The 18,514-nt window shown below is 38.2% G+C and overlaps 1 long non-coding RNA gene across 1 annotated transcript in view; it reads left to right on the top strand.

Moving 5' to 3' along the window:
• Nucleotides 1-13,342, top strand: part of LOC125152369 (uncharacterized) — a 49,227-nt gene extending 35,885 nt beyond the window's left edge. Inside the window, exons 2-3 of the long non-coding RNA XR_007147163.1 lie at nucleotides 12,232-12,278; nucleotides 13,168-13,342. This is a non-coding gene — a long non-coding RNA (uncharacterized LOC125152369). The remainder of the gene's footprint in view (nucleotides 1-12,231; nucleotides 12,279-13,167) is intronic.
• The last annotated feature ends 5,172 nt before the right edge of the window (nucleotides 13,343-18,514 follow it).

Genomic DNA, 18,514 nt, shown 5'->3' on the forward strand with positions numbered 1-18,514 from the left:
ATCCTAAAAGTTGGATGGAACAACAAAAGACCCTGAATAGCCAAAGTAATATTGAAGAAGAAAACCAAAGTGGAAAGCATCACAATCCAAGACGTTAGCCTCGCCAACCGAGCTGTAATCATCAAGAAAGTATGGTATTGGCAGAAAACAGACACATGGACCATTGGAATAGAATAGAGACTCCAGAATTAGACCCACAAAAGTATGGTCAACTAATCTTTGACAAAGCAGGAAAGACAGTGTCTTTAACAATTGGTGCTGGGAGAGCTGGACAGCACACGCAGAAGAATGAAACTAGACCACTTTCATACACCATTTACAAAAATATCCATATCCTCAAAATGGATAAAGGACCTAAATGTGAGACAGGAAACCATCAAAACCCCAGAGGAAAAAACAGGGAAACACCTCTCTGACCTCAGGCACAGCAATTTCTAACTGGACACATCTCCAAAGGCAAGGGAATTAAAAGCAACAATGAACTATTGGGACCTCGTGAAGATAAAAAGCTTCTGCACTGCAAAGGAAAGAATCAGCGAAATTGAAAGGAAACCGACAGAATGGGAAAAGATATTTGCAAATGACATATTGGACAAAGGGCTAGTATCCAAAATCTATAACGAACTTACCAAATTCCACACCCCAAAAACAAATAATCCAGTGAAGAAATGGGCAGAAAACATGAATAGACACTTCTCTAAAGAAGATATCCAGATGACCAACAGGCACATGAAAAGAAGCTTAACGTCTCTCCTCATCAGGGAAATACAAATCAAAACCACACCTCACGTGAGTCAGAGTGGCTAAAATGAACAATAAGGAGACTATAGATACTGGCGAGGATATGGAGAAAAGGGAACCCTCTTGCACTGTTGGTGGGAATGTAAACTGGTGCAGCCATTCTGGAAAACAGTGTGGAGGTTCCTCAAATATTTAAAAATAGGTCTACCCTATCACCCAGCAATTGCACTGCTAGGAATTTACCCAAGGGATACAGGAGTGCTGATGCATAGGGGCACTTGTACCCCAATGTTTATAGCAGCACTTTCAACAATAGCCAAATTATGGAAAGAGCCTAAATGTCCATCAACTGATGAATGGATAAAGAAATTGTGGTTTATATACACAATGGAATACTAGTTGGCAATGAGAAAGAATGAAATATGGCCTTTTGTAGCAACGAGGATGGAACTGGAGAGTGTGATGCTAAGTGAAATAAGCCATACAGAGAAAGACAGATACCATATGTTTGCACTCTTATTTGGATCCTGAGACGCTTAACAGAAGACCAAGGGGGAGGGGAAGGAAAAAAAAAGTTAGAGAGGGAAGGAACCAAACCATAAGAGACTCTTAAAAACTGTGAAAAAACTGAGGGTTAATGGGGGGTGGGAGGGAGGGGAGGGTGGGTGACGGGTATTGAGGAGGGCACCTGTTGGGATGAGCACTGGGTGTTGTATGGAAACCAATTTGACAATAAAGTTCATATTTAAAAAAAGGAAAAAACAAAAAAAAAAAAAGCAAAAAACTCCCAGGAAACAAAATCCAGGAACAGATAGCTTCAGGAGTAAATTCTATGAAATATTTAAAGAAGAGTTAATATTTATTCTTCTCATACTATCCCAAAAAATACTAAGCAGAGGAATTTCCAAATTCATGCTATTATCCTAATAACAAGACACTACAAACAGGAGCATATAGGGGCACCTGTTTGGTTCAGTACATTAAACTTCCAACTTCAGCTCAGGTCATGATTTCAGTTTTTGAGTTCGAGCACCACATCTGGCTCTCTGCTGTCAGCACAGAGCCTGCTTCAAATACTCTGTCTCCCTTTCTCTTTCTGCCCCTCCCTGGGCTCTCACTTTCTTACTCTCTCTCAAAAATAAATGAACATTAAAAAAAAGAGACTATAGGCCAATATCTCTGATGAACATAAATGCAAAAATTCTCAAGAAAATACTAACAAACTGAAACAAACAATCCATTAAAAAAGTCATTCACCATGATTAAATGGGATTTATTCTCAGGGTACAAGCATAGTTCAATATTAACAAATCAATTCATAACATCACATCAACAAGAGAAAAGATAACACATGATCATCTCAATAGTTGCAGAAAAAGCATTTAACATAGTACAATATCCACTCATAAGAAAAAACCCTCAACAAAGTAGGTGTAGAGGGAACATACTTCAACCTAATAAAGGCCATATATGAAAAACCCACAACTAAATTTATACTCAACTAAACACTTTACCTTTAAGATCAGGAATAAGACACAGATGTCCACTCTCATCACTTTTATTCACCACAGTAGAAGTCCTAGCCACCAAATTCAGACAAGAAAACAAAACAAAAGATATCCAAATTGGTAAGGGGGAAGTAAAACTTTCACTATGTGCAGATGACAATATATAAAACCCTAAAAAACCTACCAAAAATCTACTAGAACTGATAAATTAATTTAGTAAGTCATAAGATATGAAATCAATGTACCGAAATCCATTGCATTTGTAGACACTAATAATGAAGCAACATAAATAGAAATTAAAGTAATCCCATTTGTAATTCCACCAAAACAATAAAATATCCAGGAATAAACTTAACCAAACAGATGAAAGACTTGTACTCTGAAAACTATAAAACATTGGTGAAAGAAATTGAAGACACAAAGACATAGAAGGACATTCCATGCTCATGGATTGGAAGAAAAAATATTGTTAAAATGTCTATAGTACTCAAAGCAATCTACAAGTTTAATGCAATATATATCAAAATACCAATAGAATTTCCACAGAGCTAAAACAAATAATCCTAAATTTTGTATGGAACCACAAAGTTCCCAAATAGTCAAAACAATCTTGAAAATGAAAAACAATGCAGGAAGTATCACAATTCCAGATTTCAAGTTACAGTATAAGGTTGTAGTAATCAAAACAGTATAGTACTGACACAAAGTAGACACATAGATCAATATAACAGAATGGAAAATCTAGAAATAAACCCAATTATATGGTCAATTAATCTTTGATTGAGTAGAAAAGACTATGCAATGGGAAAATGTTAGTCTCTTCAACTAATGATGCCGTGAAAGCTGGATAGTTACATGTAAAAAAACAGAATGTGGACCCCTTTTTTACACCATACACAAAAACTCAAACTGGATTAAAGATTACTTCAATCTTCTTAAATTTATTTAGGTTTGTTTTGATTAATGACATAAATATAAGACCTGAAGCCATAAAAATCCTAGAAGAGAGAACATGCAGTAAGTTTTCTGACATTGGTTGTAGAAACATTAGATATATTTCCAATAAGGGGTTAAATTCAGGACATATGAAGAACAGATACAACTCAACACCCAAAAAATAAATAATCCAATTAAGAAATGGGGAGAAGACATGTACAGACATTTCTTCAAAGAAGACATCCAGATGGCCAACAGACACATGAAAAGATGCTCAACATAACTGAGGGAAATGCAAATCAAAGGTACAATGAGATATCACCTCACACCTCACACCTCAGAATTGCTAAAATCAAGAATTTAAGAAACAAATGTTGGCAAGGATGTGGAGAAGAAAGAACCTTCTTTCACTGTTTGTGGGAATGAAAAGTGGTGCAGCCACTTTGGAAAACAGTATGGAGTTTCCTCAAAAAATTAAAAATAGAACTACCGTATGATCTGGTAATTGCATTACTGTATATGTACCCCAAAAAATCAAAAACACTAATTCAAAAGCATATATGCACCCCTGAATATATTGCAACATTATTTACAATAGCCAAATTATGGAAACACGCTAAGTGTCCATTGTTAGATGAATGGATAAAGTAAATGTGGTATATACATACAATGGAATACTGTTCGGTCATAAAAGAGAATGAAATTGTGTCATTTGCAACAACATGGATGGAGCTAGCAAGTATAATGCTATGTGAAATTAGAGAAAGACAAATACCATATGATTTCACTCATACATGGAACTTAAGAAATGAAGGGAAAAAAAAGAGAGACAAACTAAGAAATAGACTCTTAACTATAGAGAACAAAGTGATGTTACCAGAGAGGAGGTGGGGGTGGGGACAATGGATTAAATAGGTGATGGGGATTAAAGAGTATACCTTTATGGTAAGCATGGAGCAATGTATAGAATTGTTGAATCACTATAATACACACTTGAAAGTAAGATAAGGTATATTGAATTTCTACTTATCAAAGAATAATGTAACACAACAATTCCATAAAATTATATTATGAATAATAACCACTGTATTAAAATTGTCAACAACTGAAAAAATGGAGATTGCTTAAGGGACCTATAGGACATCAAGCAAAATAACATTCACATTACAGGAGTCTCAGTAGGAGAAGAGAGAAAGGGGCGCCTGGGTGGCTCAGTCAGTTAAGCAACCGACTTCAGCTCAGGTCATGCATGATCTTACAGTTTGTGAGTTCGAGTCCTGCGTGGGTCTCTGTGCTGACAGCTCAGAGCCTGGAGCCTCCTTCAGATTCTGTGTCTCCTCCTCTCTTTGCCCCTCCCATGTTCATGCTCTGTCTCTGTCTCTCAATAATAAATAAACGTTAAAAAAAGAAGAAAGAAAGGGTAAGAAAATTTACCTGAAGATACAATGGCTGAAAAGTTTCCTACACCAAGACACATTATAGGCTTATCTCATTTTATTTGTGCTTCACTTTATTGTGCTTCATACATATTGATTTTTTTTAAACAAATTGAAGACCTGTGACAGCCCTGCATGAAAAAATTCTATCAACATCATTTTTTTCGACAGAATTTGGTCACTTTGTGTAACCTTGTTGTATTTTGGCAAATGTCACAATAGTTCAATTTTTTAATTATTACATTTGTTTTGGTAATCTGATCAGTGATTATAACTCACTGAAAGCTCAGATTATGGTTATCATTTTTTAGCAATGACATATTTTTAAATTAAGGTATGTAATTTTTTAGACATAATATTGCTACACACATATTAGATTACAAATAGTGTTACCATAACTTTCATATAAACTGGGAAGCCAATAAATTTATTTGACTGCCTTTATTGCTATATTTGTTTTATTCCAGTTGTCTGGAACTGAATCAGCAATATATCCAATGTATATAATAAATTGTTAAATGTTAAAGATAAAAAGAGAATCTTAAAAACAGCAAGAGCAAAACAACTTGCTATGTACAAAGGAAACTCCATAAGAATATCACCAGATTTTCAGCAGAAATTTTGCAGGTTACAAGAGAGTGGCATGGTATATTCAAAGTGCTGAAAGGAAAACAATTTCCAACCAAGAATACTTGACTTGGCAAGGTTACAGGAGAGATAAGTGTTTTCCAGAGAAGCAGAAGCTAAAGAAATTTATCACCACTGAACCTACATTACAAGAAATATTAAAGTGATGTCTTTAAGCTGAAGAGAAATGGCACTAATAAATAATAAGACAATATACAATAAGAATAAATCTCACTGTTAAACGTAAATGTATGGTAAAGGTGGTGACTTTTTTCCTTATAATGGTAGTGAAAAATTGAAAGCAAAAGTAATAAAACTAACTAAAACAACAATAAATAGTTAAGGGAACAAAAAATAAAAAAGAATGTAAAATGTGACGTCAAAAAGTGTGTGTTAGGGGGAATATAGAATTTTTCAATGAGTTCAATTTAACTTGCTTATAAACTTAATATAGGCTGTTATATATAGGATATTACATGTGAACCTTGGAGTAACCATAAAGTAAAAACCTAAAATAGATACATAATAGAAATTGAGAAAGGATTCTAAACATAACACTCAAATAAGTCATCAAAGCACGATGGAAGAGAGTTAGAAAGGAAGAAAGGAAGAGGAACTATAAAAACAACCAGAAAACAATTAACAACATGGCAATAAGTATACCTATCAATAATTACCTTAAATGTAAATGGATTAAATTCTCCAATCAAAAGACAGAGTGGTTGAATAGATTTTTTTTTTTAAAAAAGGACTTATCTACATGTTGCCTAAAAGGAACTCACTTCAAATGGAAAGAGATATTCTGTGTAAGTGAAAATGAAAAGAAAGCTGGTGTAGCCATATTCACACAGAATAGATTTTAAAACAAAGACAGTAATAAAAGGCAAAGAAGGACAGTACACAATGATAAATGGGTCAACCCAACAAGAAGATATAATATTTGTAAATACATATGCACCCAACATAAAGCACCAAAATATATAAAGCAAAAATTAACAGACTTAAAGGGAGAAATTGATAGCAATACAATAACAGTAGGGGACTTTAACACTCTACTTATATCAATGGATAGTTCATCCAAACAGAAAATCAACAAAGATACACTGGCCTTAACATATTAGATAATATGGACTTAATGAATAGGTATAGAATATTCCACCCCAAAGGAGCAGAGTATACACTCTTCTCAAGTGCACATGGAATATTCTCTGGAATCAATCCATGTTAGGCCATAAAACAAGCTCCAGTAAATTTAAGAACATTGAAATAATATCAAGTATCTTTTCTGACTACAATGGTATGGAACTTGGAGTCAGTAACAAGAAGAAACCTGTAAAAATCACAAATATGTGGAGATTAGACAACATGCTACTGAACAACAATGGGTTATCAAAAATCAAAGAATAAATAAGAAAATATAGAGACAAATAAAAATACAAATATGATATAGCAAAATCTATGGGATAAAGCAAGAGTGATTCTAAGAAGGAAGTTCGTAGCAATACAGACCAATCTCAAGATACAAGAAAATTCTCAAAATGAACAATCTACATTAAACCTAACAGAACTAGACAAGAATAAACAAAAGCCCAAAGTTAGTAGAAGGAAGGAAATAGCAAAGATTACAGCAGAAATAGATGGAATAGAGACTAAAAGGACCATGGAACAATGAAGCTAAGAGCTGATTCTCTGAGAAGATAAACAAAATTGACTTTGGTTAGACTCACCAGGAAAAATAAAAAAGAGAGAGAAGGCTCAAGTAAATAAAACCAGAAATGAAAAAAAGAAAACAAACTTGCAACTGATACTACAGAAATAAAAAGGATCATTAGAGACTACTAGCCCTTTATCCAATACGTCATTTGCAAATATCTTTTCCCATTCTGTCTGTTGCCTTTTAGTTTTTTTTTTTTTATTGTTTCCTTTGCAGTGCAGAAGCTTTTTATCTTGATGGTTCTTTTTATCTTGATAGTTCATTTTTGCTTTGTTCTTTATTTTTTATTTTTTTTAAATTTACATCCAAATTAGCATATAGTGCAACAATGATTTCAGGAGTAGATTCCTTAGTGTCCCTTACCCATTTAGCCCACCCCCCCCCACAACCCCTCCAGTAACCCTCAGTTTGCTCTCCATATTTATGAGTCTCTTCTGTTTTGTTCCCTTCCCTGTTTTTATTTTTTGTTTCCCTTCCCTTATGTTCATCTGTTTTGTCTCTTAAAGTCCTCATATGAGTGAAGTCATATGATTTTTGTCTTTCTCTGACTAATTTCACTTAGCATAATACCCTCCAGTTCCATCCACGTAGTTGCAAATGGCAAGACTTCATTCTTTTTGATTGCCAAGTAATACTCCATTGCATATATACACCACATCTTCTTTATCCATTTATCCATTGATGGACATTTGACCTCTTTCTATACTTTGGCTATTGTTGATAGTGCTGCTATAAACATGGGGGTGCATGTGTCCCTTTGAAACAACACACCTGTATCCCATGGATAAATGCCTAGTAGTGCAATTGCTGGACTGTAGGGTAGTTCTATTTTTAGTTTTTTGAGGAACCTGCATACTGTTTTCCAGAGTGGCTGCACCAGCTTGTATTGCCACCAACAATGTGAAAGAGATCCTCTTTCTCTGCATCCTCACCAACATCTGTTGTTGCCTGAGTTGTTAATGTTAGCCATTCTGACAGGTGCAAGGTGGTATCTCGTTGTAGTTTTGATTTATATTTCCCTGATGATGAGTGATGTTGAGCAGTTTTTCATGTGTCGGGTGGCCATCTGGATGTCTTCTTTGGAGAAATGTGTATTCATGTCTTTGCCCATTTCTTCACTGGATTATTTGTTTGTTTTTTGAGTGATGAATTTGATACGTTCTTTATAGATTTTGGATACTAACCCTTTATCTGATATGTCACTTGCAAATATCTTTTCCTATTCCATCGGTTGCCTTTTACTTTTGCTGATTGTTTCCTTCGCTGTGCAGAAGCTTTTTATTTTGATGAAGTCCCAGTAGTTCATCTTTTGCTTTTGTTTCCCTTGCCTCTGGAGATGTGTTGAGTAAGAAGTTGCTGCGGCCAAGATCAAAAAGGTTTTTGCCAGCTTTCTCCTCGAGGTGTTTGATGGCTTCCTGTCTTAAATTGAGGTCTTTCATCCATTTTGAGTTTATTTTTGTGTACTGTGTAAGAAAGTGGTCCAGGTTCATTCTTCTGCATGTTACTGTCCAGTTTTCCCAGCACCGCTTGCTGAAGAGACTGTCTTTATTCCATTGGATATTCTTTCCTGCTTTGTCAAAGTTTTGTTGGACATATGTTTGTGGGTCCATTTCTGGGTTCTCTATTCTGTTCCATTGATCTGAGTGTCTGTTCTTGTGCCAGTACCATACTGTCTGGATGATTACAGCTTTTTAGTATAGCTTGAAGTCTGGGATTGTGATGTCTCCTGCTTTGGTTTTCTTTTTCAAGCTTGCTTTGGCTATGCGGGGTCTTCTCTGGTTCCATACAAATTTTAGGATTATTTTTTCTAGTTCTGTGAAGAATGCTGGTATTACTTTGATAGGAATTGCATTGAATATGTAGATTGTTTTGGCAAAAACACTGATTTGAAAAGATATATGCACCTCTGTGTTCATTGCAGCATTGTTCACAATACCCAAGACATAGAAACAATGTAAGTATCCATTAATAGATGGATAGAAAAGATGTGGTATGTATATATAATGGAATACTACTCAGCCATAAAAATGAATGAAATCTTGTTGCTTGTGACAACATGGATCTACCCTGAGGAAATTATGCTAAAAAGATGAGTCATAAAAAGAAAGGAAAATAGCATATTATTTCACTTATATATGGAATCTAAAAAGCAACACAAAGGAACAAACAAAACAAAACAAAATCATAGAAAGAACAGAATCGTGGTTGCCAGAGGAGAAGGGAGTTGGGGCATGGGTGAGATGGGGAAAGAGTATCAAGTGATGAATCACTAAATTCTATTCCTGAAATTATTACTACACCAAATGTTAACTCACTTGGATTTAAAATTTTTAAAATATTAAATAAAAAAATAAACAAATATAAACAAAACAAAACACTCAAACCCAGACCTGTAGAATAATTGGAAGATATTCTGTATTATTAATGAATTATACTAGTATATAACTTATTTAAAACAAATAAAATATGTATATTAAAAAAAGAGTATCAAAAGTTATAAACTTCAAGTAATAAAATAATATGTCATGAGGATGTTAAAAAAAAAAGATAGACTTGTAGCTGACATCAGTTTTTCTAAGGCAGAAGCTCATATTCACAAATAGCTGAGGGTGATTTTTCTCTGGCATGGAAGCAAAGCCTGGAGTACCAGGCTGGCTGTTGTGCTTCTAAAGCAAGCTTGGAGTGAGGGATATTTGTGAGCATCTGTGGCTCTTTTCAGGCTTCTTGATTATCTGCAGTTTTCAAACCTGACTTCCTGACAAGAGGAATAATGACAAGAAATGTAATTGGGAAGAAACCTCCCTATTCTGAATAAATTGTTTTCTCCCTTCCATATGTTCATACTGGACTAAAGAGGAATGTTTCCAACAAATAAATAAATCACTGAAACATGATTATGTGAACTTTAAGACTCCTAACTTGAAGGATGCAACTCTTCTGGAAAGAAAGAAATGGCAGCATTTTATGAAAGCACAATGAGAAGACAGTGCTGACTTTTCCCTCCAATGCCCTAGATGGTTATAAAATATGGCTTGATAAAAGTCCCCCCTCGGTTTGTAGCAGGCTGGAAAAGAAATGTAGCAGAGGTAGGGGAGAAAAAATCAACACAGCTGATGACTATATTGACACCCAGAACTAGTGATCAGCACCAATGGTCCGAGAGATCTGATTGCCAGAGTTGAAAGTGGAACACATTTCTGCCTACAGTGGACCAGGTTTTCAAGATGTAATGAGATAGGCTCTCTTAGGGTCTCAATAAGCTCTGAACTAGTCTCTCCATCTTGCAGTCATGGCAGAACATTTCACAATCAGAAGTGATTATGTTTGTCCAAATTTTTATATGCAACCATTTGGCATGTCAGCAGAATCTTTGCAACTACTGAAACAAGAAGCAGCCTTTCTTCTCCTGGTAAGACAAGAGCCCCAGAACATTGGGTTCTTTTGTCAGAGGCATCTCAACTATGGAGACCCAGTGTGAATCATCCAAGAACATGAAATGTTCACATTTTTTCTGGACTTCTATTGGTTCCCTTCAACTGAGACCAAGACAGAAATGAGGTGAAGTGAGTGCCCATGTCAGCATGGACATCTCTGTATCTGAGCCTACTAGTCAGGCTGAGAAGGATTTGAAAATGCCTGGTAGAGCAAGTTCATGGAGCTCTCTGTGCTTAGCATAGTATGGCTAATCTGTCCTCTTAACATGCAAGGCCTTAGGTGATTTTGCCCTACCCTGCATACCGTGAATTTTTAAACTATGCTGTGTTAGGATTCCTGATGACCAGCGACTTGGGCCCATTACCAACTAGCTTAATCAGAAAAGACATTTATTTATTTATTTACATAACTGAAAATATCTAGGAATGGGGCACAGGACAGCTTATGATATTCCCCCATACCTAAATACATGGACTGAGAGCAGAAGAGGGAGTGCCTGCCCCTACCAAAAGTTACTAGGAGGAGAATGACTGCAGACAGAAAAAAAATGTTCCAGGCTCCTCCCGGGGGGATTGATCCCATCTCTGTTTGACTCCCAGGTCTGCTTTCTTAGGCACTGTACCAACTACCTCCCAAGGCATGGCTCCTGCTTGCTTTTCTTAGTGTCTGTCCTAGAAGGTGACTTTGCTCATAGCATTTGTCAACTTTACAGTTGGCCATGCATGTAACATTCTGTTTAATCCTTAAAACCACCATGTGAAGGGTGCCTTGGTGGCTCAGTCAATTAGGCATCTGACTTCAGCTTAGGTCATGATCTCATGGATTCATGAATTCTAGCCCCACATCAGGCTCTGTGCTGACAACTCAGAGCCTGGAGTCTGTTTCAGATTCTGTGTCTCTCTCTCTCTCTCTCTGCCCCTCCCCCACTTTCTCTCCCTCTCTCTCTCTTAAAAATAAACAAACATTGGGGCGCCTGGGTAGCTCAGTCGGTTGAGCGTCCAACTTCAACTTAGGTCATGATCTCACAGTCCGTGAGTTCAAGCCCCGCGTCGGGCTCTGTGCTGACAGTTCAGAGCCTGGAGCCTGCTTCGGATTCTGCGTCTCCCTCTCTCTCTGCCCCTCCCCTGCTCATGCTCTGTCTCTGTCTCAAAAATAAATAAAAACATTTTAAAAATTAAAAAAATAAAATAAAATAAAATAAAAAAATAAACATTTGAGGTGAAAAAAACACCTTGCGAGATATTGGTATTATTTCCATTTTGTAGAAAAGAAAAACTAAGAGGTTCAAGGACTTTCCTTTTTAAATTTTAGCTTGGTTCTAATGTGAGGGATGGAGGAAGCTGAAATATGACTAACTCAGAATGGGCTATTCAAACCTATAAAAATAAGTTAGGAAAATTTGTTTGGAAAATTTTCCCTTAAATTCTTCCAGCCTTTCCATCCCACTATTTAATTTATTTTTAATTTTTATCTATCTATGCATTTATTTAATTCAAGTACAATTAACATACAGTGTTATGTTAGTTTCAGGTGTATAATATAATGATACAACAATTCTATATATCTCTCAGTGCTCTTCAAGACAAATGCACTCTTAATCCCCTTAACTACTTCACCCATCCTCCTACCCATTTTCCTTCTAGCAACCACCAGTTTGTTCTCTGTGTTTTAATGTATTCTTTTGTTTGTCTCTTTGTTTTTTTGTTGTTTTGTTTCTTAAATTCTATGCATGAGTGAAATAATATGGTATTTGTGATCCTATTTTTCCCTTGACCTCCCCTAAAAGTGGGGCCTGGTGGCATGATGACTCTCTATGCCCTGCTTCATTCCCTAGGTTATTTCTTCAAGAAATCTGCCTGAGAAGGAGAGCAGCCTGGCCAGGTGAGTCCTGAGTGCTCAGAAACACTGCACTAGTAGGGGCTTATGTTACAAGAAGGGGATGGCATCAGTCGGCCTCCCACACAGAAGGACAGAGCACAAATGTTTATTTCCAGAGGCAGGACTCTTAGGAGGAGGCTCCAGAGCTGAGCTGTGAATGAAGCACAAATCTCTAGAAAAAGCCTTGGATGCTTTACTGTCTAAAAATTGGGAAAAGACCTCAAAGAGCTCCTGAACCAGGAGGCTCTCACTAATAAGTAGGTGTTGGACCCTTTCTCTGTGTCTTGGACTGTGTGCACACTGAGTGGGATACAGACTAGGAGAAGACTCCTTCCCTTCACTTCCAAAGTATTTGCAGTCAGCCAAGAAACATTCTGGAGACACAGGAGGTTCTGTATAAATATGACTGAGGGGAGGGACAGACATGCACAGGAGGACCACATATGGGGCTGGACAAAGAAGTCAAGCACAAAAAGTTTAGGTGACAAAATTTAATTGAGAGAGTGTGAGAGCAAGAAAATGAGAGAGAAAATCATTTTGAATAGTACTGACAATTGTGCCTATACCTCCAATGAGCATTTGCCCAGGTGAGGAAAGAACAAGAGCCATAGACCTACTATTTCCCAGCTCAGGTTGGTCTCATGTGCCTCTAGATATGAGTATTTCACATCACTGATTGTGACTCCAGTATTTAACAACACCAATTTTCCATAAAACGTTTCCTAAAACATAAGCCAACTGAGGAAGCAGATCTGTCCCAGTGGTGGGAGGAATGTTGGCTGGATGGGCTCACTGTAAGAGTACCTTGGTCTCCTGAATAGCATCTTTCTAAGGGAGTTTCAAGAATAATCTTGAAAATCCTTGTTTTTTTTTCTTTTCGTGTTAACTTTAGAACCTGACCATATGGAGAAGCCAAAAGAGGGATCTCCATTCAGTGTCGCATACTCTGGAAGGTGAACCCTTTGTGAAGTCCATCCCACCTCTGAGGATATTATCAACAATTACAGCTGTCAGATGCATTTGTCTTTGTGTCCTTCAATCCCCCTCCCTATCTGGAATGAACTACTCTGAAGACACCACATCATTAGTGCTCGTAAAATAATAAATGGTTGCTGGATTTGATTTAATTTAGTGTCAAACTCTAAATGCATAGAGATTCCAAAAAGAGACCATCCAGTGGACTAGTTACAGAAACCTCCCTGGAAGGAGGGGCATTAGCTGAACCTTGAAGAGTGGGTAGAACTGAGGTTGGTGAGGAACATCAGGGAGAATATTGGGCTCCTGCCCTTGCCTACTTTCTCTATTCCGTGACTTAAGACTCAACAAGTCTCAGATGGCTGCCCTTTGGCTTTCCCACACATTTCTGGGGCTTCCTTAGCCTCTCTCCTGACTCTCAGATGTTTTAGCAGTGCTTACCACAATGATGGAATTAACCAGTTTGGGTAATTTACCTATTCTCATTCACATTAAGTTATGGTGATGAAAGAATGAAACCCATCAAAGATGATTTTTCAGGTTAATGAGAAATTCTCACTGTATGGTAAAGAAATATGTAGGTTTCTCCCATACCCACCTACCTGACACAGCAGATGGAAGTGGGAGGGTTGGTGGGTAGGAGGTAAGCACTATGGTGTATGCCCTTTTGTGTGTGTGTGTGATGAATTACATCTCACAGTTGTCATAATGAAGAAAAGTGCCAGGATTGGATGAGGTTTTAACCAAGTGATGAAAAACATACTTGAATACTTGGATAAGTTAGACATTTGCATATTAAGTCAGCTTTCTGTACATAGTTGTTCATATGACACTTGTTTATAGATATATTTAAGCCCAACTTTGGGAGGTGATTAATAATAGCTTGACCTGCAACTGTGGTGGAGGCACCTCATGAACCACAGGCTCAGACCATCTTCCTACCCACACTTGCCAGCCAGTTTCTCGATTACTATTTCTTGGCATCCCATCCTAATCAGACTTCTTGCACTAACCCTTTACTCTATGTTTCCTTCTCATCTGTCCTTCTGAATCAAGGAACCATTCAGACACAGAGGGTCAAATTTCATATGCTCTGGCTTAGCAGCAGAGTGGCACAGTGAGACAAAACACATCTGGCACAGAGTACCTACTGCATATGAGTGCACAATTATTTCTGGTTGTCACAATTTACTCATTCTGCCAAAGTTCATTATGATTTCATAACCCTGGGTTCAACTGGGAAATCTTTGTTGGCAATTAAAGGCAGTGCAATGCAAGGGAAAGAGAGTGGAATGAGAATTAGGAGACCAGCAGTCTAGCCTGGTAACACCTACTGACTGTGTGACCTCAAGCAAGTCAAGTCTCTTGTGATGAAAATAAGGGAAATACAGATGCTAAACTAGTTGTCTTCAAGGTATCCCGCAGGGATAATATTTACAGGTTCTATGATGGCAAGGATAAAAATCAGACTGTGTCTTTACACGTGAAGAAGTGTGGTCCCTCATGGTATTTCTGCATGCATGCAAAGGGCCAGTTTTTGGCTAGGTTACCCCTTCAACCATCTGGCCCATTACATAACCATTTGTCACTCTGGAGCGTTGTCGCAGTCTCACTGTGTGATTGAATCAAGGCATCATTCTTTAAAACAGAAATCGTTGCCTGGGAATTAAGTCAATGGAGAAAATTGTATTGGTTCAATGAGATGTGATTCAAGAACATGTGACTGGTGACACTTTTAGCTTGACTCACATATGGCTTTACAAGCTCAGCTGGTTAGAAAAAGATCAAGTAAAATGTAGGCTTATTGGTTTAACCAACTGCAATAAGCTAAAGCAGACTTTCTTAAAAAAAAAAAAAAAGTTAAGAATGTTGCCCTTGCCTAGCTCCTAAATCCAGAGGCACAGAAGGGAAATGGTAGCTGTGCATTGCCCAGTAGGCTGGGTATGTATATCCTCTTTACTAGCTTCTAGCTGCCATACTTGATTTTCTAGGAATGGCAGTATTTTGTGATCTGGTGAAAGTTAATTGAAAAGGAGAGGCTAAGACATGGAGGTGCCCTGCTCTCTGGAATGTAGCACATCACAGTGGACCTAAGAGCTTCAATGACCTTTGTGTTAAAGGTGTGCCTGGGAAGAGAAACTGATGACATTAAATTTTTTTTTAATTTTTAATGTTTATTTATTCTTGAGAGGTAGAGACACAGCGTGAGCAGGGGAGGTGCAGAGAGGGAAATACAGAATCTGAAGCAGGCTCCAGGCTCTGAGCTGTCAGCACAGAGCCCGATGTGGGGCTGGAACACATGAACCACGAGATCATGACCTGAGCTGAAGTCAGAGTCTTAATGACTGAGCCACCGAGGTGCCCCAAGACCATTAAGTTTTGTAACAAGCTCTGCATAACACTGCCTAACTTTCCCACCCTTCCTGTGGTAAGTTTCCTGTGATCCTCCAAGTGTGAAAGACCAATGTTGGTGGGTAGCTTCCAACCAGTTTAGCTTAAGCAGGTGGTTAGGATAGTACGGCCATCATCCTTTATGCCTCTCTCTCACCCACAACATTCAATCCATCAGCCAGTGCCATGGGCTTAATTCATATTCTGATTGTCTTCACTTCCCTTTCTGTTTTAAAAAACAGCTTTACTGAGATATCATTCACATACCACACAATTCACTCATTTAGATTATATAATTCAATGGTTTTTGATATTATTAATTTTTTAAAATTGTAGTAAAATACATACAGCAAAATGTTTTAACCATTTTTAAGTGTATAATTCAGTAAAATTAATTGCATTTACAATGTTGTACCACCATTACCACGATCTTTTTTCAAAACTTTTTCATCACCCCAAACAGAAAGTCTGTACTCATTAAGAAATAGCTCTATATTCCCCTTTTCCCCAGGCTCTGGTATCATCTAATCTACTTTCCGTCTCTCTGAATTTGCCTATTCTAAGTACTTCATTTAAGTGGAATCATACGATATTTGCTCTCCTACATCTAACTTAATTCACTTAGCATAATGCTTTTAAGGTTCATCCATGTTGTAGTATGTGTCAGAACTTCATTCCTTTCTTTCGTTTTAATCACTACTTCTACCATTTAGTTCCAAGCCATCTTGATCTCTCCTGTGGATTGGAGAAATATCCTCTGTGGCAGATTTGGGCAGTGCCCCACCCATACACTCGGACTTTTTTTTGCAGAGCCCACTCTACTTTCATACACATCAGGCTAGAAGTGCTGGGGAATTAACTCTGGTACAATAATGCTCCAGTTCCCTCAAATTTGGGGTGGCATAATCTGAACTGCATGTTCTACACACCCTCCCCAAATTCTTAATGAGATTAATTTCCAGTTGCCCACAGTGGTGGCCTGCTTGAGAATGGTTGCTTCCCATTCTTTATCTCACTTCCTTTTCTCCTACCAGTTTTAGGGTATCACATCCCTTATACTAGCTTAGAGCCTACTTCTGGGGAATCCTAACGAAGATAGATAGCTTCCTATCCAATTCTCTGCTTTCACTCTCATCTTCCTAAATTCCACAATACACAAAGCAGCTGAAGTACTATTTTAAAATACAATTCAGAGCACATCTGGGTCTTGTTTAAAATTGTCCCAAGCACTGAGAACAAAATCCAAATGCCTTACCAAGGTGGACTAGACATACATGCTGGCCCTCCATACTTGTCACATTCCTGTGACATCAGCTCACCTTCTGTTCCATGAGTGCAAGTTCCCTCTCACCTCAGGGTCTTTGTAACTCATGCTCTAGCCCTTTATTTTATCTTGGCTGGGGCCAGAAGAAATAGATATTAAAAATACTTAACAACCAGTACAGCACGGGTACTGACCAGTGAAGGAGAACAGTAGTTGTGGACAACATGAATATCTATGCTGCAAATGAGCCTGAGTGGAAAGTTATTTTATTCAGGCCTCAGACTAAATGTCCCCTCATAAAAGAGTCCTTCCTTGCGGGGCGCCTGGGTGGCGCAGTCGGTTAAGCGTCCGACTTCAGCCAGGTCATGATCTCGCGGTCCGGGAGTTCGAGCCCCGCGTCAGGCTCTGGGCTGATGGCTCAGAGCCTGGAGCCTGTTTCCGATTCTGTGTCTCCCTCTCTCTCTGCCCCTCCCCCGTTCATGCTCTGTCTCTCTCTGTCCCAAAAATAAATAAACGTTGAAAAAAAAAAAAAAAAGAGAGTCCTTCCTTGACCATCCAATCTAAATTGCCTTCTCCCTCATAAACCTCTCCTTTATCATATCATCCTGGTTTTATATCTCCATAGCACTTGTTCCTATCTGCAGTTATATTGATTTTAAAAATTTATTTTTTTTCATATTTGATGTCTGCCCAACTGGAATGGTCCATGAGGACCAAGGTCTTGCTGTTTTGTTCCCTTCCTGCTCCACAGTGCCAGACCCATGCTTGTCCCACAGTAGATGTTCAGTAAGTATTTGCCTAATGAGTAACTGAATGAATGGCTGTCATGGTCCCTGAAATCAAGACTCTCATGGCCTCAATAAGTGGTAGGCCCCTTATAGGATCTAGATCCCCTTACAGAGTGATGGAGAACATACTGTGACTACTTGAAGAAGACCCAGTGACCTGCAAGCTTCCCAAAGATTGTGGTGAGGGTAAGTGTATTGGCCATGGTGTAGGTGGTGCTTAGACGTAGATGAGCATTAGAATTTGTGTGACCAGGATCCTGGGGATCTGAAAGTAGTGCCAGATACTACAGGGAGAGAAGCCACATTGCAAAGGAATAGGGAGGAAAGAGTATGAAGGGAACAACTGTGACCTAGAGAGGAAGGCATGATGTAGTGCAGGAGTGGTAGAGGTGTCTGAGGGAGGAGGCTTATTTGTGTGCTGTGGAAAAGGGTAATGAAGGAGGAACAGAGACTGAAGGTGCAAGAGAGTGAAGACGGGGGTGAGTGAGGCTGGTGCATCAAAGGATTGGACCAGGGCCTTGGGGTGAGTTTGCCCTGGGCCAGAAAAAGGGACACTTTTTCCTAAGAGGTGGAAAGAAAGGAAAATTTGTGTAGAGAAAGAGGAAACTCATGTGGGAGAGAGAGGAGAGAAAGTGATCTCAGGGTCCTTGGAGTTAAACTGGACAGAGATGAGGGTTCCTGGGGTCCTTTAGAAAAAGGCTATTTATTAGTAAGTCCACTGGGAGAGCTGGGAGTTCATGAGATTTTCAGCTCTCCCCTGGGAGTGGGGAAGCTGGGCCTTTCTCCTCTTTCAACTGGAACACCAATTTCAGTTATTATCA

The sequence above is a fragment of the Prionailurus viverrinus genome, chromosome E2, assembly GCF_022837055.1.
Source record: "Prionailurus viverrinus isolate Anna chromosome E2, UM_Priviv_1.0, whole genome shotgun sequence".
Lineage (NCBI taxonomy): Eukaryota > Metazoa > Chordata > Mammalia > Carnivora > Felidae > Prionailurus > Prionailurus viverrinus.